Genomic DNA, 26,025 nt, shown 5'->3' on the forward strand with positions numbered 1-26,025 from the left:
AGCTGTCTTCCACCAAATTACCAGCGTGATTTATAAAACATTCCTAATTTTAATCAGAAAAACAGTCTTAATTTGGTTTTATTAGGTCTAAATTAGTGGATGCCCTCCAATGTCCCCATCACTATTTGGGGTCCCCCCATTTTCATCTCTTGAAGGGGATAGCAGAACAGATGTGCATTTATTGCACAGTAAACAAAATTGACTTGATAAAGGGATCTTTACCTCTCTCTGGAAACATAGACAGTACTCAGATCCCTTGAGTATCATAACAAAAACAAATTCTTGATGTCTTCCCTAAGTGGCAAGCTCCATCCCACTCACTATTTTTGTAAACAAGGCACAGATTCTGTAAAACATAACCACACTGACTACCCTGTACATCACGTACAACTATGAACAAGTGCCTTGAGCCCGCCCTGTATGCCTGTTTCTTTCCGGGTCTCAGTCCACCTTCCCTTCACAGTTTCTGCAACCTGACGCTTAGTAGTAGTCTTATCTACTACCTTTAGTGATAGTCACCTAGTAGTCTTATCTACTACCTTTCAACTAGTAGTTTTGTTCAAGGATGATTGTTATCCAAATGAGTTATTTCACTTGCAGGTTGAAAATTGGTATTTTTCCAGTTCAACTCTTTGGTCTTTAACTGATTTTTTAAAAATACAGAAATATGTGAGGGGCACACCTTTTCTAGAATCAACAGTTCAATAAAGAAAACATTTCCAGCCTGGCCTCTTGGTGACCAAGTTTACTTTCATGAAATGTGTGTGCGTAATTGGTTGCTCAGAGTCCTGGTCATGTCTGATTATTTTTTGTGACCTCATGTATGGTAGCCCACCAGGCTCCTCTGCCCATGGGATTTTCCAGGCAAGAATACTGGAGTGGGTTTCCATTTCCTCTTCAAGGGGATCTTCCTGACCGAGGGATCGAACCTGCATTTCCTGCATCTCTTATGTTGGCAAGCCCACACAAGTCAATCTTTCCAGGAAAGAGAGGCAGTGCTTTCGAAGCTTCCAGTCTAGCCAGGGCACTGGGGTTGGTTTCAAAACATGGGTCTTTTTGAAGACCACATAACTTCAAATTTTAATAGGAAAGGAGATCCTAGATTTGGGGAACCTAGAATTATTCAGATCATACTCCACCCAAAGATATCTTCTCTATTAGCCTGTCAAAGTACCTAGGATTCAAACATTAGGAGCATTTGGCCTAGTCAACATTGAATTTTTTTCACTTGTTTAAGAAATACTGTTTGTTTTGTTTTAGTTGCTAAGTTGTGTCTTTTTGTGACCCCGTGTTCTGAAGCCTGTCAGGCTCCTCCATCTGTGGAATTTCCCGGGCAACAATACTGAAATGTGTTGCCATTTCCTCTTCCAGGGGATCTTCCCAACCCAGCAATTGAACCTGCATCTCCTGCACTGGCAGGTGGATTCTTTATCACTGAGCCACCTGGGAAATATTAACTGCTGTCTTATTTGAATCAAGAGTCAAGGTCAGCAGATTTCCTTGTGTTGTTACATTTCTTATTCTCTAGCTGTTGAGCACTCTCTCTTTTAAAGTTATTTTTCCATTTTAGTGACTTTTTGAAGAAACTGGATCAGAGAGAGAAATCTATAAGGAGAAAATCTAGCCTGCTAGTGCTATTCCGTGTAGAGACAGCTATGTGAGGAGAAGGGCAATCCTTCACTTTTAAAGAGGGAAGCACTCTGTGAGGACAAGGGCTAGGCAGCATGCAGCCTTCCTCCCCAGAGAGAAGAGAAAGCTGATCTGATTCAGCCTCTCCATCAGCCTTATTTTCCTCGATTGGCTCTCACACAACCTTTCACCCCTTTCTTTACATTCTTGCCAACACCTGTTGCTTTCAGTTTGTTTGTTTTTTTAATAATAGCCATCCTATTGGGTATGTGGCAGTATCTCACTGTGGTGACACCTTAGTCTTATTATCTTACTTGGAATATCTTTTCTTGAAACAGGAATACTATAGTAACAGAAATTGTAGACAAAGTATTAGATCACTCAGATGGAGGACCACTGACCCTATGATTTCACAACAAATCATATTTACTGAAAATAGTACCATAGGAAGGTTATCTTTGGGAACAGCCTCATGACTATGGAGTAGTCTTCCTTATACATAAATTGTCAGTTATAATACCTTCTCGTGAATTTCAAAAGATTAAATATGATGTTTATAAAGTGCTTCCCACAGTTTGTGGCACATGGGATGTGCACAGTGAAGAAAAGATATTATTAGTTGAATTTTATGGTATCTGTGCACTTAAAAGGGAGAAGGCAATGGCACCCCACTCCAGTACTCTTGCCTGGAAAATCCCATGGACGGAGGGGCCTGGTGGGCTGCAGTCCATGGGGTCGATGGGAGTCGGACATGACTGAGCGACTTCACTTTCACTTTTCACCTTCATGCATTGGACAAGGAAATGGCAACCCACTCCAGTGTTCTTGCCTGGAGAATCCCAGGGACAGTGGGGCCTGGTGGGCTGCCGTCCATGGGGTCGCACAGAGTCGGACACGACTGAATTGACTTAGCAGCAGCAGCAGCAACATGCACTTAAAAAAAAAAAAAAAACCTAGTAATTCTGTCAAAATCAGGGTTATGGCTGGTTTGGAATGACCTTGTGCTTAGCAAATCCCTACTGACCTCTAGTGATCACTGAATTATTTTATGAGACAGCTTATTTAATAATGCATACTAGCATTTTGTTTTTCCTTTCCAAAATGAGACATTTGCATATGTCTAATCTTCAGACCTATTCTTCCTGGTTGACACAGCCAAGGTACCTTAGTCAAATATTTACGTTCCTGATACAATCTTCCCAAGACATTCTCAGAACTTTTGGCTAGTTCATACATAAATAAATAAATGATAGTGTTAGGTCACTTTTTTTTAAAGCCACTCCAATAACTCCTTGTCAGTTGAGATGTAACATCGCAGTTACAAAAATGCTTAAGCTCTCAGTTTCTAACTGAAGTGAACTCTTTCTTTCATATGCAAACAATAGTGAACTTGCTGGTTCAAAAAATATAAAAATCAATGAGAAAGATTTAACAGAGCAATTAATGAGATAATGTCTAGAATACAGTTTGAACCCCTGGGAAAAATGTATTTATACCCATAAAACATTTTTACCATTATGTTTGTTCAAGAGCCATAAATACAGTTGAATTCTTCTGTGAAATCAAGGCCTGGAGGTGGGTAAAAAGGAGGAATCAATATTCTGTGTCTCTGTATCATAGTGATGTTTGTTCATAGCCATTTGAACATTTATTTACAATTACTATTCGAGCACAACAGTCTCTTTAATATGCATTTTATTAATCTCAGATTCAAGAAAAGTGACTTCTGGCAGTCACCTTCACTGTTACCCTTGAATCTGAGGACTTCCCTGTTGTTTTTAAATTGGACTGTCTTATTTACGTTGGCTCTTAGTCTTTCCAGGAAGATTCTGAAGAGTTTTTTATTTGTACCTTCACCTATTTCTTTATTGACTTTGTGACTTATTTAAAGGACATCGGATTTCTTTATACCATCCATTCACTTATCTAGGACACTGTCTCCAAGTTACAGATAAATCTAGAAAGAGTAAGCTAGATACCCTTCCTAAATTTAAAATGACTCTGATTGTCCTTGAAAACTGAAAGTGAAAGTAAAGTCACTCAGCGTGTCCGAGTCTTTGCGACCCCGTGGACTGTAGCCCACCAGGCTCATCCGTCCATGGGATTCTCCAGGCGAGAATACTGGAGTGGGTTGCCATTTCCTTCTCCAGGGTATCTTCCCAACCAGGGATCGAACCCACGTCTCCTGCAATGCAGGCAGACGATTTAACCTCTGAGCCACCAGGGATGTCCTTACCTTTGCCTAAATATGAAATAAAGAGTATAAAGAATTTTACAATAGCTTTGGTTGTGACTATGGAAAATACTACTTCTTTAATCTATCAGGTAAATAGAAAAGATAGGTTGAACATGTCATTTAATCTTGAGAGCCCATATTCTAGAGCAATGCCTCTCAAAATTTAATGAGTATACTAGTCATCTGGAAAACTCCTTTAAAACAGCTGTGATTCAGTAGGTCAGGGTGGAGTCTGAAATTCAGCATTTCTAACAAAGGCTTTTGGTTCATAGACCTTGCATTTGAAATGCAAGGATCTAAAATATTTTAGAATACTGAGATGAAAGACGATTATTTGAGTTCAGCTTCATGCTTGAAAAATATAAAGGAACAGCTTTATATGTGTATCATGTACACATAATATTCAAAAGTTTATGACAAAATTTAGAACATACTCAAAAGTGAGATTTCGGTGTATTAAAGAGTAGATTATTTGCCAAATTATCCCTTTAGCATCTGTGGTGCTAATATAGACATTAGAAAGAAAATTTGATGTTCCTGAAACTCACTACAAAATTTTTAATGACCTCACAGCTGCTTAGTTTTTGAAGCATAACAGGTACTTATTTTGGAGTAGAAATAATTCCTGATCATGAACATATTTTATAGAGAATGCCTACCAATGGGTTATTTGTTATTGTTATTACAAATATCAATTTTTCTTTTGAGCTCATTCTTAGTGTTTTTTTTTTTTTTTTGCTTATTTAAATTGCTTCCCCCCAGCTTTATTGAAGTACAGGTGACATGTAACATTGTGTTAGTTTAAGGTATGCAGCATGTTTATTTGATATACTTCTATATTATAGAATGATCACTGCTGTAATGTGAGCCAACACCTCCATTACATAATTCGCATAATTGCTGTTTTGTTTTTTTGTGGTGAAAACATTTAAGATCTACCCCCTTAGACACTTTGAAGTTTATGATACAGTATTATTAACAATAATCAACATGTTGTATATTAGATCCCCAGAACTTAATCGCCTTATAACTGAAAGTTCAGGTTCTTTGACACTGCTTATTAAAATTCTGTAGACATTATGTCCCCAAATTAGTTGAGGGAAAAAAGTTCAGATAATTCATTTTGGCCAACATTTATTAAATGACTGCCTTGGATGGGCCAAGAACTGTAAAAGACACTAAAGTTACCTAGAAAGGAGTCCAATGCTCAATCAGCAAACTAGCAAGTGGAAGAGAAAGATAAGCACACAGCCACTGATAATTCTGTTAGAACTACACTAAAACAGTAGTACTCAGCTAGAGCTGCCGTGACAAAATTTCACAGACTGGATGTTTAAAACCAACAGAAAGTTATTTTATTACAACTCTGGGGGCTGAAGTCCAAGATTAAGGTGTCGGCAGGTTTGGTTTTCTCTGGGGCCTCTTTCTTGGGCTTACAGAGGGCCACCTTCTCCGTGTCCTTGTGTGGTCTTTCCTCTGTGCTCACATCCCTGGTGTCTCTTTGTGTGTCCAGATTTCCTCCTCTTACTGGGACATCAGTCAGACGGGATTTGGGCTGGCCCTCGCAACCTTGTTTTAACTTAATCCCCTCTTCAAAGGCTGTGTCTCCAAATACTGTCACACTCTGGTACTGGGGGCTAGGGGCTTCAACATAGGAATTTGGAGGGAACAAAATTTAACCCACAACAGGAAGGCAAAATGTTTTTTGGAGCAGTGGACAGAAAACAGTGTATTATTTCTGGGGTCAAGGTAGTCACATAAGGCTACTTGTATGTAGCATTTGAGGTGACCCTCAAAAGAGAAATCAGACTTGGGTCATATAGGTTAAAAATTGAAGGAAAAGTCAGGATCAAAAGTTGGAAGCAGTATTTTAGAAATTTGTTTGAAAAATGTATCAAAAAACTTGGGAAAGTAGGAAAAACGTCCTTAACAAATGCCACCTCCTACACAATCATTGTTATTATTTTGTTGAATTTTCTTTCCATCTTTCTTACCTAAGTTTTATATACAATTAATGTGTATAGACACATTTAACTTTGCTTTATTTTGTTAAACCATTAACAAAATAACTATTGTTATTTTAATGTTATTCTACATATTATATAACTTTTAAAAATTATGTCATAAGCATTCTCCATGTTTTAGTAAACCTATCAGAATTCATCCTACCGTCCCCTTTAGTTGACAAATAAGTAGCTTCTAGTTTTATAAAATATCATAAAATTTTTGAATTATTGGGTTATTTTCTGTGTTTTGAAGATTTCCTTGGCATACTGTCCCCGTGGTGGTATCGACAGAGCATATCTTCAGAGATGTCATATTTGTTAAATGATTGGATGAAATCAACAGTATTATGACCCCTGACATATATTGACAAATTACCTTCCTATAAGACTACACCAATTTTCATGTCACCAGCAGAGTGTGACAGCGCCAGTGTTACGCTCAAATGTCACGGCCACTGTGTCCTTCTCTGATATCCTACAGTAGCCTCCTGCTGTTCAAGATTCTCTGCCCATGTCACCCGCTTTTGTTTCCTTCACGGCACTCAAGGCTGTGTGAAATCATCTCACTTGGTGTGTGATTCTGAACCTTGCTTGTCTCTCCCTTTCCAGAGGATAAACTGCATCATGGTATCCATCTTTGTGTCCCTCCCTCCCTGGCACATTATAGACACTCATAGATACTAAATGAGTGAGTTCATTTTACCACATTTGGTCCTTTTAATTTGACTTTTTTTCAAAATATATCACCTCATTTGTAATGTATTATCAGTTGTCCATTCCTTTTTGTGAAGTGTTCTTTTAAGTCAATGCAAATGCAAGTCTTGCCATGAACATGTAGCATAAGATATTCAGGCCAGCTGGCCTAGAGCTCAGGGTATGGACTCAGTATTCCCCTAAAACACATGTGCCGTGTATATTGAAGATACACATATCAACCAGAGTGACAAGGGAGTAAAAGGGCATGGATGGATGTAAGGAAAATGAAGTCACAAAATACTCCACAAGAAAATGAGCTGGGAAACAGAAGATGATTCGTCACTGCCACTAGGGGAGGGAAGGCATGTGTTTTGTCTCTCAGAGGACACTTGGCAATGTCTGGAGACATTTGTCCTTGAGAGGGGAAAATGCTTGGATATCACTGGTGGGAGTCCAAGGTGGCCCCCACATACAGAAACCATAATCTAGAGCAAGAGACAGGCATCAACCATTTAAAAACTTCTCGGATAACTCAGATAATGGGCAGCCATGTTTGGGAACCATTGGAATTTTGAAAAAATTGATTATCAGATATACAGTAGCTGAGCGGCCTTTTAAAATCCATTGAGAGCATATAAAGGTATGGATTCTCCTACCCTAACTAATGCTCTCCCTGGCCTCATTTCTTCACCAGTAGGTATGAAGGGAAACAGGGCAATCTCGTTTCCAAGAGCTCCCTGGCCATCTACTCACCATCTAGAGCTGGGACCTCAGGTGAGTGGAGAGATTAGGAGCTCAGGTGGGCAGTGCTACCCATTGCTTCCAGGTGTGTGTTTTTAGGAGAGTCCTGCTTGATTTTTCCAGAGTCAGACTGAGCACTTTATATTGCAGTAACCTAGTACACATGCCGTAGCTGTTTGAAGTGAGAGGAACCGTGTGGCCTGTGTGTTTGCAGGATGGAAGTTTGCTCGCCTGGGTGGCACTGGAGTCTGGAGACAGCAGGAAATGAGACCACATTCCTGTTGTTCAAATAACCTGTCTTGAGGAGCTCTGCCATTCCGCAGTGAGCTGCCTGGCTCCCTTTTGCTGCATGCGTTGGACACAATAGAACTAGAAGCTTCTGAAAGCAGGTGAAAGGTAAGACCCACCTGGGAAATGGCTTATTCCACTTTACCCCCACCACTCAGAACAGGTTTCCAACAAAGGATCTAAACCTTGGCGTGCCCCCTTGCCCCTGGCTGCCTCTCCCACATATTCTGTGCCTAGCGTGGACTTCATTTAGAGATAGCTCTCAAATCTGACTTTACTATTTTAGGCTTCCAGACTCCCCACAGAGTTCTCAGTTAGGCTATGTTAGGCACGTTATCTGGGTCATCAAAGTGCCAGAGCTCACTCCAAGTTTACAAGCAAAGGCGCCTCCTGCCACCTTCAGAATCGCCGGGGCTGGGTGGGTATCAGCAGAGGCTGTTCGCCTGCAGCACCAGCTGCCGCAGGCTATAGGGGTGAAGAAGCTGCACTTTGATACTTCTCGTTGTGGCTTATCGATCCTACTGTCATCATCTCTCAGGAAAATCAGTGCTTCGGTCTTTCAGTGAACATGTAAATAAAGTGATAAAAAGTAAACCAAGGCAGGTGTTTCCTGATGGAAAGAGGAGAGATGAATTAAAAACATTACGATGAGCAGCAGAGGGCTGTTTGTGAGCTTAGGAGGATTTAGAAACAGTGAAAACCAGGGCCGTGTTTGGTGACTCAGTGATGCTGGCTGTTCTGTGCTTGGAGGACATCCTTGTCCCAAGTGTGTGGTCTCCTGGTTATTAATGGTGTTGCTTGGAATTTGTGCTTTGATCTGATTGAAACCAACATTGTTCACTCAATTTCCCATCAGTTTTGTCTTAGGAAATAAACCTTTGTCTTAACTGGGTTACCTAACTGTTGTGCTGCGGTTCATGGGGTTGCAAAAAGTCGGACACGACTGAGCGACTGAACTGAACTGAACTGATAAAAGGAGATACTACTAATCATAATAAGGTTAATAACAAACTATTATTGGAATCTCCTACATGTCTATTCATTTATTCAGCAATATTTTTTTCTGGGTCTGTTCTCTGTATGATTCTAGGCCCTAGGGTACACTGTGACCAAGACAGACAGTCCCTTGCCTCTTAGAACCTACCAGTTCAGTGGGAAGACAGAAGGTAAACCACCAATGCAATATGATGTCAAATACTAATACGTGAAGAACAAGCAGAGTAACAGCATGGCAAGTGAGGGGGGTACAGTTTATGTAGGGAGGTCAGGGCAAGTCACTGTGAGGTGGTATCTAACAGAGAACTGGCTCAAGTGAAGGAAGGAGCCACTCTGTGAAAAAATGTAGACCCAACAATGATCTCATTTGGGAACCTGCAAATATACTGGAAAAACCCTGATTTTTGAAAGCGGGAATCCAGGGGTTCTGATCCTGGCCACACTTCTGATTAGCTGTATGACTTTGAGAAGTTAAGCTCTCTGTGTGTGTGTCTTCTGATTTCTCCAGGTGGGAAAAGAAAGTATTTTGGTTCAACTTACAGGATGGTTTTGAGACTTGAGTGAGAATCAAACATTTGAAACACAGCGGACTAGGATGTGGGAGGGTCTTGGTGATGTCAGGCTGCTGAGAGACAGATGGGCTGTCTGTCACCATGTGGTAGCACCCCCTGGGCAGTCTCAGGATGCACCAGTGAAGAAGGCAGACAGCATCTGATCCCACGTGTCTCCATTCAGACTGTGTTCTATGATAGCTTAGTGTTTGAGGACTAGACACCCTAGAGCCAGCCATGTGGGTCCAAGTCTCAGTCCTTCCACTTAGTCTGTTTACAAGCTTGGCAAGTAGGCTAACGTCTCTGCACCTCTATTTCCTCATCTGTAGAACAGGATGATGATAACTAATAATAACAATAATAGTAGTACTTAACTCATCAAATTGTCAGAATGATAAAATAAGTAACATTTGAAATGAGTAATATTTGAAATACATTTAAGGGAATTTCACACATGATACATACTAGAAGAGTATTTCAAAGTTGAAAATAAAAACTTCCTTGTGAATTGTTCTGTGTTGTAGAAGAGGCAGGCTAACCTTTGTTCTGCAGTTATCACCTTATTTGATTATCTCAACAGTTCATTTCACAGATGAGGAAATGGAAACTCAGAAATGTCAAACATTTTGCCCCAAAATAACACACCTGGTTAGTGTATGAGCTGGAAATGTAAACTAAGTTTGACTCTAGAACCCCCATCTTGACCCTTTTCCTCTGGGATGGGTTACTGAAGGTCCAGATACGAGCACAGCTGGGTTCCTGCCCTGAGAAGATTTAAAGTGGAGGGGAAGAGCCACTAAGGGGTTACAAGACATGCACAGGATCTCACAGCTCGTGAGGAATCCAAATCCAGAATTCCCACCTCTAAGTCTAGAGCAACTTTGCTGTTCCATTTGTAGAATTGAATGCAGTAAGCATTTATTAAATGATTCTGTGTACTAGAAGATAAAAGAGCAAAATAACTCCTGATGTATTCAGGTGACCAGAAAAGATGGTACTCTCCAGGGAATATTAAGGAGAGTCTTGGTTTGGGAAACTTGAGGAAAGTCTTTTTTTAGATAAACTTTGTATTTGGGCATAATTTTTCAATAGATTTACAAAAAAGTCATGAGGATAATACACTGGTTCCTACGTAACTTTAATTCAGTTTCCTCTAAAATGGTAACATCTGACCCATCTAAAGTTAACTTTACTAAAGTTAACTTTACTACATTAATATTAGCTAAACTACAGGCTTAATTAGGATTTTACCACTCTTTCTGCTAATATCTTTTACCTGGGATCCACTCCAAGATATCAAAGTGAACTTAGGAAAATCCTCCCTTTGACTTAAGAAATTTTAACTTGTACCCCTGTTTGCAAGTGTTTCATTCTGGTAAAAAGATACTGCATCTTATTTAATGATTTCCTCTTTTTGTTCCGAAAGAAGGAGCTGGGCGCTTCAGAGTTTTGAATGGCACAGTTGTTACACAGATTTGTTTCCCTCACAAGGGAAAAAAGGATCAATCAATACAATCGGATAATTTCTAAATTTATTTGAAACAGCCACAGTCATATATTTAATGGACAAGGAAAAAAACCTGCCTAGATTTCCTCTTTTTAAGTTTATTGATCTATCACCCCAAAGACAAAAAAATGTATCTATCTATAATGTGTTAATTGACCCCTCCCAAGACAGATTTCACTTTTAGTTTTAAAGCACACCTCGTGAAGTTATCCTATTCTGTGAGTGTGTGTGTTTCTCAAAGTGGGAGTTATTCTAACAGGGATAAAATAATACCAGAGAAAGCAAATGAAAGTGGTCTTTATGAGTTTCACGTTCATTTTTATCACATAACTTTGTCTGAAAGCTTGGTTAAATTAAATGTATAATGTGATCCTGGTGTATTTGCATTCATGCAATAGCTTTTTAGTTTGTTTTTAACAGAGGTCTTCCTGACCTTGGAGGTTCAGAAAATTTGCTTTCACATGGTCGAATGGCTTGGGTGTATTTCTCTGGTATATTAGGCAAAAATGTATTGGTCTTCTCACCAGTATGGTGCCCTTCCTCTTTTTTAACCTCTTGTGTATTTGTGTCAACAAAATTAATTATGACCATTTAGGAAGAAACGTACAATACAAAGCAACTTTTATTCACGCCTAATCTTCTAGGTGTTTTCTTTGAGGTAAGAAGCTCAGGGGAGATGTTACCATTTGATAATTCATACAGACTTCTCCAGACTCAGACATTTTTCATAGCACTCTTAGGTCTTCAAGTGCTGCTTCAGTAGGTACCCAGTCATTGTTTATCCGTACAGGTTAAAGCCTTTTTGTCCAGTAGGGACTAAGAGTGATACTCATCTGCACTAGTAAGGATTGTTAAGGTAGACTTTTATTCTAACTTGGAAGTGATTGTTTTGAGAAGTAAAATGAAGGTGACCAGTCAAACCAGAAATCATCAACCAAATCACCACTACTTGATGATTTCCTTTCCCTTTAGTGAATTCATCACTTGTCACAGTTTATACTCTGAAGCCTGACACTGAGATTCCCGAGGATACAACCTGAGAGTTTCTATATCTTCGAGGATTGTTGCTGTTCAGTTGCTGAGTCTCACCTGACTCTTTGTGACCTCATGGATTGCAGCACTCAGTTTGCTCAAACTCATGTCTTTGTCCAGTGAGTCAGTGATGCCATTCAACCATCTCATCCTCTGCCACCCCCTTCTCCTTTTGCCTTCCATCTTTCCCAGCGTCAGGGTCTTTTCCAATGAGTTAACTCTTCCCATAAGGTGACCAAAGCATTGGAACTTCAGCTTCAGTCCTTCCCATGTATATTCAGGGTTGATTTTCTTTAGGATTGACTGGTTTGATCTCCTTGCTGTCCAACGGACTCTCGAGTCTTCTCCAGCACCAGAAATCAAAAGCATCAGTTCTTTGGCAGTCAGCCTTCTTTACAGTCCAACTCTCCCATCTGTTGGACCATAAACTTGGACCAAGTTCTTTCCATCCTCCAAGAGTCAGTTCAGATTATTCTGTTAATTCTCTCCTTTCACCTCTTCCAAAAAGAATTATTTATGATACAAACATGCATTCTCTGTGGGAACAGTATTATCCTCAGGGGAGTAAAAATTGGTTCATAGTTGGAGGGGGCTAAAAAAAAAATCTTACTCTTTGTGTATAACATACAGATACACAGAGTACCTAAACAAATAATCAATACATTTGCCTATTAACTAATGGGGGAGGCAATTAAGAAAAAATAGATATGTAAAAAGGTTCTCAGGAGGACAATAAGAAAAAAGAAGTTGAAAACACTGGTTATAGACTAACCGTTGAGTATTCATTGTTTCCAAAACCAGGAATCATTTCTCTAGCTGGTGTCCTCTTAGGTAAATAGAACAAGAGATGCCGATAAAACATAATATTGGCCCGATGTTGCAATTATGCAGTGCTCCATCCTCTAATCTTCCCATTGCCATGGCAGAAAGAAAGCTTTTGATGTTATCTTGTCTAGGGGCTTTGCCCTTTTGCACTTTCTGATGTACAAAATCATCAGTAAATTTGTCATTGTGTTTAAAGATTCCAAGTTAACTGAAGTTTATGTGTTGTTATACCTGGACTTCTCAGATAAAATGGAAAAATAGAGATGTTCTATAACAATTGTGGGGAGCAACCAAAGGAACAAGCAGAAATGACGGAAAAATTGTTGTGTAAATGTGAAAGCCACAAGAAGTGAGAGACTTTGCTTGGCTATAAAGAGTCACTTTGAAGCCTACTGTCCCTGATGCACCTCCCTGAAGGGTTGGAAAAAATGAAATAGTTTTCAGCCATTCTTTCAGCCAAGGGTGTCTGTGTGACAGATCTGACAGAAAGTCCCTGGTGGTAAGGATGGAAGTTCTGGGGAAATTTTTGCTCTTGTATCTTTCCCTTTTATTCTGTCTTTGAATGCAAGTATAATGTCAGGATCTGGCAGCCACCTTGTAATATAATTATGAGGCAGCAAATTCAAGGCCAAAACCCTAGCATGCTGTGGATGACAGAATGGGAAGAGAGGAAGAAACAGAGTTTCTGGTTGCCTCATTGAATACTGAGACCAGTATCAGCAGCTGCCCTATTCTTCCATGGAATACTGTGTGTCTATCCTGCCTAAGCCACTCTTAATTGGGTTTTCTATTACTTGTAGCTAAATATATTCCTATAATACCTTATTTAGGAGATAATATCAGATTATGAAGAAGAAAAGAGGCACATTCTTCTGCCTTGCCCTCTAAATATAAGTGATTTTTAATCCTTCAGGTTATTTCTATAACATCAGGCCTCTGCAAACTTAGCTCATTAATATTCCTTGACAAGGAGTTATTACACGTCTTACATTTCAACATAGATTACAAGTTGTGGAAAGTGGAAAGCCAAGACTTTATAGGAAATTTTCTGATCATCTCTCCCACGGATTGTGTTCTGCATAGTTGGAACCTCGGTGTCCTCAAGCCTCTGAGATAACCACCCTATGGCCTTGTCCATCCCGCTAGCAAAGAGAAACTTTCCAGCCTCACTACCCCTTTCTGTGCATTCTGTGCTTACCTCTCAGGAAAACAGAATCTCAGAGGGACAAAAAGATACAGAAGGAACACACACTTGTGCAGGGTCATGCAGAGCACTTTAATTCCTCCTAATCTCATTTTAAGTCCTGGCCACTCCATTAAGGTTTCACTTTTTGCTTAATCGAAGTATCTTTGAAGGGCTGATACTCCCCTTCCTCTATATGGAAGAGAAACATTCTAACACTAACAGAAAAACTGCCAAGAGTTGTAAAATAGCTTTTTGTCCCCAGTTGTATAAATAAATACTTCAGGATTACCGAGATTCAGCATCAGTTACAATGGTTTGATTCATATTAAAGTTCTGTTTTAATTATTAATATAATTTATTTAATAGGTTCATGGATGAGAAGACTGCAAAGATTTGGGGGTCATTTTTTTTTTGGTCACAAGTAAATTGGAAAAAAGAGAAAATAAAAAGGAAGAAAATAAAACTATGATACTATTATCTAGAGATGATATTCGGGGGCAAAATTTTGCTTTATCTATCTATATATATATACATACATATATATGGGTTTATATAGATAGAAAAAGGAATGGGAAAATTATGCATATGTATATGTATATTATATGCATAAATATTTCAATCTTTACTTAATGTATGTTGCTTCCATTTTTGCATTTCACTCACTCAACATCTTTTTTTAATGATTGCATAAGTTTTCATTATATAAAAACATAATGTATATTTAAAAAGGTCAATTATTAGATAAATGTTCTCCTATTTTCATCAGTATAAATATTGCTAGAAGGAATACTTTTTACAGTAAGTCTCTGGCATACTTTAGGGTCACTTCAAATAAATTTGCTAAGATTTCATAGCAAATTAAAATCTAGAACTAATCAGAATAAACTATTATTTTATTCTGTACTCAACCATATAAATAGATTATTATCCTTTCCAGAGTTTGTTGTTCTTTACTGAGGTCATCAGTCCAATTTCGAATGATCAGAATATAAATATATTTGTGTTCTTGAACTTTTAGACCCCTTTAGGTAAAACCAATCTTTTCTCAATAAGTTTAATGATCTTAACCAACCAAGAAACCATATTGCTGATGATGAAGTGACTAAGTTTCTGGTGAGATTTGGCAAATTTAAATGATGGGAGCTTCATTTTTCTAGGCAGTTTGATCATCAGGGTTGTCAGTGCAAAATAGATGCTTTTTCTGAGTTAATGTTATTTTTATGTCTGTTAGGCAGTAATGAATTTTACATAACTAGTTTATAACTCATTTCATATTCATCAAGTTATTAATGAGAGAAATAATGCTGGATTTGGCAGCAAAACAGTAATAATGTTACATGTCACAGACCAAGAGAGGAAAAATTGTGGTTAAGCTGATTTTTTGGTAAGTAACGTTGCTTTCTTTTGTTTGTTCAGTTTGAGACCCAGAATCATATTTATATTGTAGCTCTTCCTTATAATTAAAATGGGGCTTCCCAGGTGGTACAGTGGTAAAGAATCTGCCTGACAATGCAGGAGACTTAAAAGACAAGAGTTTGGTCCCTGGGTTGGGAAGACCCTCTGGAGTAGGAAATGGGAACCTGCTTCAATATTCTTGCCAAGAAAATTCCTTGAACAGAGGAGACTGGAAGGCTACAGTCCACGAGGTTGCAAAGAGTCAGACACAACTGACACACCAGCACACATATAATTAAAATAAAATCCATTGTCATTGTGGTAAAAATGAATGCAGAAAAATATAAAGCAGAAAGTAAATATTAACCATAATTTTACCTCTCAAGAAGTAATTGATAATATAGTATATTTCCTTCAAGTCATTTTTCTGTGCCTACTGAAAGATGAAAGTATATATGCTATTTTTAATTCATCATTATGTTAAAACAGCTGTCCCATGTTATTAAAAATTCTTCAAAAGCACCATCAGAGTATCTGTGTAACATCCCAGGGGTAAATATGTGATAGTTTAATCAAATTTTTGTTGAGAGATATTTTTGGTAATATTTTACTACCAAGAATAATTCTGTGATGAATATCCACAAACTTCTTTGTCAAAATATTAATACCAAACTACTACTTTCATAGGGTAGATTTCCTAAAATGAAATTACTAGATCAGAGACTATTAACTTTTCTAAGCTTTGGCAATATATTGCCAGATTGCTTTTCAGAAAATAATTCACATTCCCACTAATCAGGATAAGAGTTCCTGTCTCAACATACCCAAGTCACCATTGCTGTTGTTTTTTATTTTAACTAATGAACAAAGCAATTTTTTGCATCAATAATAAATATATAAATATTTCCATAAGTGTATCAATTATTTGTGTTTCTTCTGTGAAATATAAATTCATGTCCTTCTGAGAACAAAAGAATTGATTGTAGTAGTCACGGTGGGAGGGGTACTGAAAAACATTTCCTTGAGGGTCATTGAAGTTAATTTTATTATAAATTATACATGTACTCTGCTATATCAAGAACTCCAATACTACTTATTTCAGATAGATAACAATTTTAAATATTAAAAAAGAAAACCAAATAGTTCTGAGAAAAATTATGGATAATTTATATTTTCAGTAAATCTTTAAAAGGCCAGGTGGCTGTGGACCTGTCCACTCCCTCCACCCCAGTAGGCTTCTTTCTGGCCTAATTGTGAGAACTGAGATAATTAACCACAAATCTGCCAACTAATAATTTTTCTTAAAAATCAGGTGCACAATTCACAAATGCTATCTAAATTCTTACAAGACCGCTGGAGCAAGTTGGTCACCAGGCCCCAAGACCAGCTCACTTATCCATAAGTTCACAGTCTGGCTTGCTGATTTGTTGGCTTTACTAATGGTCTTAATTTCATTATCATTACTTACCATTCATCAAAACTGATCGTGCTGACTGAGAGCTTTACCAAATTACCCAACAAGAACTCATCTTAATGTCCTTTCCAACCTCTGTTACCTTAATGGGCTCAGAAAATAACTCAAACAGAACAAGGACCCAAAGTCACTACTGCACTTATGCATTTGCTCATTCAGTCCCTTAAACAGTTCTTCCCCGGGGGGACTAGATACTGTGTGACCTTGGGCCTTTTGATTTTACGTAGAGGGGTCCACATCAGCCTCCACATTATCAACTGGGGGTAAAGATAAAATTAAAAGTGCCATATATTTTTCCCTCTTAATGACTTTTTTACAGCATAGCCTTCTTCTTTTTACTAAAAAAACTAAACAATATAAAAAAAACCAAAAAATTTTCTTGAGTATTTTTAGTTTTGTCTTTTCTAGATTTTCCTATAATAATAATATTAGAAGAAATTATAGAAAATACTAACCTCTGAAAACACACTCCTTAAGATTGCCCTAATGATTGCATTGTAAAGTCACTGGTATCCATGTCCCCTGGATGCCCATTTGTCTGAAAGGCAACCCAGACATGTATACTGGGGAAGGGAGCCAGACAGGGAACAGAGTGGTAGTGGGAAAACCTTAATCACAAATTCATGACAAAAATGTAAGATGGTAACATATCAAATAGAGTTCAGTTCAGTTCAGCCGCTCAGTTGTGTCCGACTCTTTGCGACCCCGTGAACCGCAGCACACCAGGCCTCCCTTTCCATCACTAACTCCCGGAGTTCACTCACACTCACGTCCATCAAGTCAGTGGTGCCATCCAGCCATCTCATCCTCTGTCGTCCCCTTCTCCTCCTGCCCCCAATCCCTCCCAACATCAGAGTCTTTTCCAATGAGTCAACTCTTCTCATGAGGTGGCCAAAGTACTGGAGTTTCACCTTCAGCATCATTCCCTCTAAAGAAATCCCAGGGCTGATCTCCTTCAGAATGGACTGGTTGGATCTCTTTGCAGTCCAAGGGACTCTCAAGAGTCTTCTCCAACACCACAGTTCAAAAGCATCACTGCTTCGGCACTCAGCTTTCTTCACAGTCCAACTCTCACATCCATACATGACCACGGAAAAACCATAGCCTTGACTAGAAGGACCTTTGTTGGCAAAGTAATGTCTCTGCTTTTCAATATGCTATCTAGGTTGGTCATAACTTTTCTTCCAAGGAGTAAGTGTCTTTTAATTTCATGGGTGCAGTCACCATCTGCAGTGATTTTGGAGCCCCAAAAAATAAAGTCTGACAATAGAGTAGTGAATCATTTATACTATAAAACCTTGATGGTAACCGTCTTTCTTCATTTCTTCTTATGGAATTTATTAATCTGTTTCCACATGATATTATTTAGTTCTGCATTTAAATAATCTGATACAAGTATGTAGTCCTGGATAAGATTTCTCCCTTTTAAATGAAGTTCCACTAGGTTATTAATAGCTCTTGATTCTCCAAACTCCTCTAGTTTACAGGAGAAATAATTTAGTGAAAACTCATTTGTGTTGTGTAGCTTTGTTAATGTAAGTGAGTAATGTGTATTGATTCTTCATGGTGTAAAAATGTTATTCATTTTGTGCAAGAAAGTCAGTTAAAGAATTATTAATGACACAGTAATTGCTTTTAAAAATATGCCTTAATTAAAATGGTAAATTCTTTATTACATCTTTATTTTAATTAGATGTACAGAAAGACAATAATTTTTACAAGGAACCTCATGTAAAATAAAATGATCTCATTTAAAAGCATTTCAAAAACTCAGTAGTGGTGCTCTCTAGAGAGGTAGTCGATAACTTCCTAAAGTAAAACTACTGTGACTCCACTTCCGATCAAAATTAAAGGTGTCATTCTGACTAAAATTAATAATCTTAAATAGAATATTTTACACTTTTCCTCCATACCAAGAAGTTTCTGCTTGTACTTTTTAACTGAAATTCCATTTCTTGAAAGTGTTTTTAAAGGTTTGTATACAGAGTAAAAGTAAGTCAGAAAGAGAAAGACAAATATCATATATTAATGCATATATATGGAATATGAAAAGATAGTACTGATGATCCTACTTGCAGGACAGCAAAGGAGACACAGACATTTTGGACACAGTCAGGAAAAGAGAGGGTAAGATGATATGAGAAAATTGCATTGAAACATATACATTACCATACGTAAAATAGATAGCTAGCCAGTGGGAGTTTGATGTAGGACACAAGAAACCCAAAGCTAGTGCTCTGTGACAACCTAGAGGGGTAAGATAGGGAAGGCAGTGGCAGGGAAGTTCAAGAGGGAGGGAACATATGTATACCTAATGCCAGTTCATGTTGATGTACAGCAAAAACCATCACACTATTGTAATTATTCTCTAATTATATATGTATGTAAATATATATATATAAGAAAAGCTCAAAAAAGACAAGGAGGAAATAGGCTTATTTTTCTGGAAATTATATATGAACTAGATTCAACTTGTTTTTGCAGTTGCACTTTGCTCTATTTCTTCAATTTGCAAGACTGTGCTTTTCAGTGATTTGTCTGGAGTTATATGTATAGAAAAACCACAACCAAAATCAATAACTGCCTTCTGTTTATCATGTCACTCTGTTCTACTTGCTTTTCTGTCTTTAATTTGTATGCATAATTATCTGAGGCAATGCTCCCTTGTGCATAATGATCATTAACTTGGAAAAGGTCCATGTGGGGATGGGGGTGCTGCTGGTTAACATTTGAGTGTAAATTTGGGGCCATGTACTAGATTGGGATCTCTCATGATTGTTAATTAATCCTTGTGTGTGTGTATGTGTGAGCTCAATTGCGTCCAGCTTTTTGTGAGCTCCTAGACTGTAGCCCTCTATCCTTGGAATTTTCCAGGCAAGAACACTGGAGTAGGTTGCCATTTCCTTCTCCAGGAGATCTTCCTTACCCAGGGATCGAACCCACATCTCTGGTATCTCCTGCACTGGCAGGCGGATTCTTTACCACTGCACCACCTGGGAAGCCCCAGTTAATTCTTATAACAACCCAAACTGGGAAAATACGATTTCCATTTCATAGAGAAAGGAAAGGAAGGTTGAGAGCTGCAACCATTTTGATCATTTAAGCCAAAGGTCTAAAAACTATGGCCCATGGGCAGTCTCCACCTTGCCATCAAATTTTATAAATAGAGCTTTATTGGAACATGGAGACAGCTATTTTTTCTTATAACGACAGAGTTGAGTAGTCTAGGGAGAGAGATTGTCTGGCCTGTCAAACCTAAAATACTATCTAGCTCTTAGGAGGAAGAGTTTGCAGATCCCTGGTCTAAACCAGAACTGCTCACACAATTGGATCTGCTCCCATTCATCAGACCCCATTGTGTAACATTGTTTAAAATTATATATCCTCTTTTCCAAGCATACTCTTCCAACTTCATACATTTTTCTCTTCTTTAATTTGAATACTTAATATAGGAGTCTTTTTCCTATGAGCAACATTTCCTCTCTTTTCTGAATGAGCTGAAATGACATGCCTCTAGCCTGTGTCTCTCATAGCTATCATTATTTATTTAACTCTGCTCAGGTTATTTTAACTCAGCTTAGCATTTTCCGAAATGCTTTACCTAATAAGAGGATTCTTATAGCCAAGTATTGCTTCACTCTGCTCTTCATATAATCTGAATTTCTTTTTAAAGTTTCCCAGAGGACAATGGTTATCTCACTGCTGGGGAAAGAGTCACAGGCATTTACAGTTCAGAAAAGCCAGCAGCTGCCATGTAATAAAAATCAGATCAAAGGAGCACCATGCCCAGCCAGAGAGCCTATATTTTTTTGTATGTAAAGAAAGAAAGAATCGGTTGATAGGGAGGGGTTTTTCCACCTTAAGACACTTTAGTTAATAGATCATATAATGCCAATTACAGCCTCTTTGCTCACAGACACTGCTTGTCATGCAGCAAAAGCTTCCCTGCTCCACATTCACGGTCCACAGGCTCAGTTAGGTAGACTAATTTCTTAGGTCCCCTACAGAGGAGGCCCAGACTGCCTTACATTCGTAGACCCTGAGAGGTTTTACATCCAAGAAGAGGAAGGCCATAGAAGTTCTCTTTTGTCAAAAAGTGGTCAAAGATAGTAAAAGGTGGAAGCATTCTAAGATGGTCATGAACAGGTTAATGGAATACTGAAAACAGAATACTGGGGTGGGTAGCGTTTCCCTGCTCCAGGGGATCTTCCCAAACCAGGGATCAAACCCAGTTTTCCTGCATTGCAGGTGGGTTCTTTACCAGCTGAGTCACAAGGGAAGCCCTGTACTGTAAAACCCTATGCAAAATTAATAATATTGTGGAAGACAATGCAGTGACAATAGGACATAGAAGGTTCTTACATGTGTATGTTTAATGTTGTTTATGATTTTAAAGTTTTAAAAATAAATACATTAAGTTTATACAGAAAATATATACCATGATATTAAGAGTGATTATCTTTGGGTGATAAAGACATGACTGACTCTAATTTTTTTTTTTATTCTTTGCTATACTTTTCCAGAAACTACGTATTATTTTTGCACTTCCTTAGTGGCTCAGATGGTAAAGAATCTGCCTGCAATGCAGGAGACCTGGAATTATCCCTGGGTCGGGAAGATCCTCTGGAGGAGGACATAGCAACCCACTCTAGTATTCTTGCCTGGAGAATCCCCATGGACAGAGGAGCCTGGTGGGCTGCAGTCCATGTGGTCACAGAGAGTCTGACAGGACTGAGCGACTAAGCACAGCACTGCACATGTATTACTTGTATAGTCATAAGACGTTTCTTTTCATGGGATAAAAAGGACAACTAGGAATGTTATGATAAACAGGAGAGGAAAACAAATGCTCCCTCTCCTAAATAAATTTGAAGAGTTTTGGTAAATATGTGATGTTTCTACCACTGAGTTTGGAAAAAAAAACAATCTTAGAAGCAGATTGCTTTTGCTGAGATGTGTTAAGAGAAAGGGTTTAGGTTGTTTCCTCTGAGTATTATAGAAGGATTAGGATAAACATTATATATATGTGTATATATATATATATATATATATATGTGTATATATATATATATTCTTTTAATAAAAAATATACTATACTATCACTAATTGCTGAGTTACTCACTTTGGAGGTCCTTAGAGTTCACTTTCACTTTTCACTTTCACCCATTGGGGAAGGAAATGGCAACCCACTCCAGTGTTCTTGCCTGGAGAATCCCAGGGATGGCGGAGCCTGGTGGGCTGCTGTCTATGGGGTCTCACAGGGTCGGACACAACTGAAGCGACTTAGCAGCAGCAGCAGAGTTCCCCAAGATGTCCATGGACCGTGTTCTTTCTTGTTTGCAAGACTTCCACCTTCAATCAGGACCATCTTATTACCCTTCTCTCCCTGGACCAGCTAAAAAGTTGCCTCTTTTCTGTATCCCTCATAAACCCTTTCCCTACCTCTTATTTCCCACTAACTGGCATTCCCTTGCTGGTCCTGTACTATTTCTATAACCATTTCTGGATTAGATTTTATTTTCTTGTGTTTTTTTTTTGTTTGTTTGTTTTTGCTTTCTCTTTTCTTTTCTACCACATTGAGGGCAAAACCCAACTTAATCATTGTCACTTTTCTAGTGCTGAGAGGAAGTATTTGAATGGCCTGTAATTACCAAATAGCTCTGCTCAGCAATATTTCATTTCCATGAGTCTGCCAGCCCAGCTCTTAGATGTGTTTCACCTTCTTCCTCTTCTGTCAGAACTTTTAGAAGTGACCCAGATTCATGGCTGGAAGTGGAAGGGGTGGTGGACCAAGACTTCCACTAGATTAAACTTGCCTAAAGTGTCACCTTTACCAGTTTCTTAAGTAATATATTGATACAGTGTTCATTAAAACTAAGATGAATAGATGTTAGAGAAAATAACAGGAACTTTGCAACTGAAACATTAATCTTTGTCCCCAAGACTCACAGGGAAGATAATCAAATGATGTTTCCATTTTGCCATTGTCCTCCTCCATAAACTGTATTGATCACACCCTGTGTTCATTCTCACTTCCCAAGCACTGTTTTGGGGGACTTTGCTCTACCCTGACATAGGCAGGGCCTTTCAAAATTTAATCACGCTGGACTCTCTTACCTACATTCCTCTACTAATCTGAAAAACCTGAACAATTTATTTAAGGATTTTGTTGAGATGTTCTTCTTTGTGGCCTTGTAAAAATGTGTAGCCTCTCTAGGGACTACATTTTAATGCATAGCTATAAAACCAAAATTATTTATTGTTTCTCCTTTCTTCTGTATCCTTATTTTTTTGTTAAGAGCTCCACTGAGGAATATTTACTGTAAATTAACTGTTTAAGCTGGGCAAGACCTTTAATCAAGGAGGAGTTAGAGAAAAAGGATGCACTTGGCCCTTTGGGCACCTCAGTGATCCTCAAAGATGTTAAGAAGTGTAGTAAAATGGGAGATTAGGAGAGACAAGGATAGGCCAGGGAAGAAAGTCTTGATGAAGAAAGTCACATTGACCTGTTTGTGGAACACCTGCTATTCTTTGGCTTCTCAAAGTGATGCTAGCATCTTATTCCTCATCAGCACAAGAAGCAAAATAGTGATTTATAGACTATTAATCAGCCAGGCTGAGGCCTTATTAAATTGTCTTGGTTCTCTGCTGTGTGGTGAGATAGATTATCCACTGTATTTGTTTTCTGTCATTTATCAGACACCAACTACAAAACTTTCCTGGCTCTTGGAGCCCAAACTGAAGTGAAATCAGAAGTAATGCCCAACAAAAACAGTCATCTTGAGAAGCAAAACATACTTTGTCCCTTTTTCCATAAGTTCTGTCTGTCTAATATTCTTAAATAATGAGTATTTTAGAGGGGGATGAATTAGGAGCTCTCTGTGTAGAGAGTAGGAGATGACATTTCCGTAGTGGGTTCCCCATATTTTACCTTGAACAGAAGAAAGAGGAAGATTTATAAGTTTGTAATCTCTTGCAAACAATATCCTTCATGAGGAATGAAACATTTTTATTTTCTCCTCTTACTTTGGAACCTCAATCCAATGTAATTTTCATGGACAACTAAATTAAGAACAATATAATGGTAATAATTACATATATGCCAGCGTGTTTGAAGTATTATATATAAATTGACATTTTTAATACTCAGTGGCATTATTACAATTTTACTTATGAAGAAAGTGAGGCAAAGGGATGTTTGTCCAAGGTTAAACAGCTTGTAAGTATCAGAGCCAGGATTTGAACACAGAAAGTTTGCTGTAGACCATTAGGCTACCCCATTTCTTAAATGACTGTTAAGTGTTTCATGTCTCTATGATCTGCAGGCAAAGTTCAGTTCAAGAGGTAGTTACTGAGATCCTATTGTGTGGAGGGCACTGGGCTAACTTCTTTGGCATTATTTTTTCTCAGGGAGAAATAAATCTGTCTCTTAGTTTAAATCGGTTAGAGTTTAGTAGAGAGATTAAGACAAACATGCACATTGTACCTACAATGTAGAAAGACATTCATGGTGAAAAAATAAGCAAAACACTATGACAATAAAGGTAGAACAAGCTGCAATGGTCTCTAGTAAAATTTAGTGACTGTGTTCTGTCTTTGCTTATCAGTTACAGATCTTTTGTTGTGTTTTTCAATGTCCAGTATAAAGAAACAAAGACTTTATTGTCAATTCTTATGCCTCAGAACCGAGCTTAATCCATCTGAAGTGTGTTACTCTTAATTTCAATGCTTATGTCGACTGTAAGGTTTGTAAAACACGCTTTAGTACTGGCATGATATCACAAAACAAGGCAAATGTGGAAGACAGTGATAGCTCATAAATTGCACCTTATTTATTTACTTTAGCTCTTTTTCTTAACATCATTATTTCTCTTTCACTCTGCCTTGCTCTGAGTCTTTGATTTCCCAGAGTACAAGAGTGTCGTGTACTTTCTGGTGTTTTGAGACAAGCTCAGTTTGTCTTTGCTCTGCAGGGCCTTAAATATTTCTGACAGTTTCCAAACCTTAGCACAATTCAAAGTGTCATGGGAGGACACATGTCTGACTCTTGCTGTGATTATTGTCATAGAGGAAGGGCTCAATTATTATTAAAAAAAAAAAAACAATCTCTAGTCAGTTTTATTAAGGAAAATTATATATGATTTACTTTTCACCAGTCTGTTCTGGCATGCTTCTAATGATAATCAGAATCACCTGGATCAATAATACCAGTGTGCATACTCTGTAGTATTTTCCAGATGCTGTGCCCAATTCAACATTATTGCTACTGTAGTGATGGACACCAGTTTTGGCCAACATGGCATAATACTCTATATCAGATTTCCTCAAGACTGGGCAGTTGTTGGCAAGTATAACCAGTTTTACTTTGCCTTGCTGCTCATTTTCAGAGTCTGCTTGTACCCCAGCACATACTTTCCACTTTTCATAAGCAGTTGGAGCCTAGAGTTGACTAACTCCAGCGACTTTTTCATTTTCTTTGTGGCCACCATCATCCTGCCTTAGGTGAGGGACACCCCCAACCAAGAGCAGCCTCCAAGACGTCTGAGGAGTGAGAAAGGCATGCTCAATTATTATTGGTTGTTATTGCTGGTTTGTTCGTTTGTTTGTTTGTTTTTGGTAATTTCTTTCAGACTTCAAACCTCAGAAACCATTTCTGTTACACCCTCCTGAGTTGAATTCTGTGACAGGAGCAGAGAAAGTGTGTCTGGCAAAGAAAGTCATGTAACACAAAGTTGGGAAACTATAGGTCATTTTGGTCAAGTCCAAATTGTCAAATTTGGTTGAGATATACTGGTGGGCTAATTGTGGATCCATGCATTCATGCCTGCGTGCTGTGTCACTTCCATCGTGTCCAACTCTTTGTGACCCTGTGGACCGTAGCCTGCCAGGCTTCTCTGTCTGTCCATGGGATTCTCCAGGCAAGAAGTGTGAGTAGGTTGCCATGCATTCTTCCAGGATATCTTCTTGACCCAGGGACTGAACCTGTGTCTCCTGAATTGGCAGGTGGGTTCTTTACCTCTGAGTCACTTGGGAAAGCCCAATGGTGAATATGGACTGATAAAATAAATGCAAGTGTTTGACTGCCTTTTGTGACTTTTAACATTTGAGTTGCTTACATCTGAGACAAAAAATCAGACCTGTCCTCTGAGAATGATGTGAAAAGTGTGATTCTTTAAAATAACAGACTTGCCCGGAAGTTAAAAAGCAATGGAATTATATTTGAATTTTGAATCTACTTTGTCTTTGTATCTTATTCCAGACAGTCTTACCTGCTTCCATAGCTTGCCCCACACTAATACGTATCTAGATCAGTTTCACTATGAATTTGGGTAAAACATCATTAGCTGCATCTGGAATGGGTTAGATGTATAACGTATTTCATAATTAAAGTTAAGTTATTTTTAGATTATTTGCTGTTTTGGATTATTTACCCCTCTGCTTTCAGTTATTGCAAAAAGAAGAT

General features: G+C 38.3%; 1 pseudogene; it reads right to left on the bottom strand.

Annotated features, from left to right (window-relative positions):
* Positions 1-24,684: 24,684 nt before the first annotated feature.
* Positions 24,685-25,051, bottom strand: LOC133234942 (large ribosomal subunit protein eL30-like; annotated as a pseudogene).
* Between the last annotated feature and the right edge of the window lie 974 nt (positions 25,052-26,025).

This window comes from Bos javanicus, chromosome 22, assembly GCF_032452875.1.
Source record: "Bos javanicus breed banteng chromosome 22, ARS-OSU_banteng_1.0, whole genome shotgun sequence".
NCBI classification, from domain to species: Eukaryota; Metazoa; Chordata; class Mammalia; order Artiodactyla; family Bovidae; genus Bos; species Bos javanicus.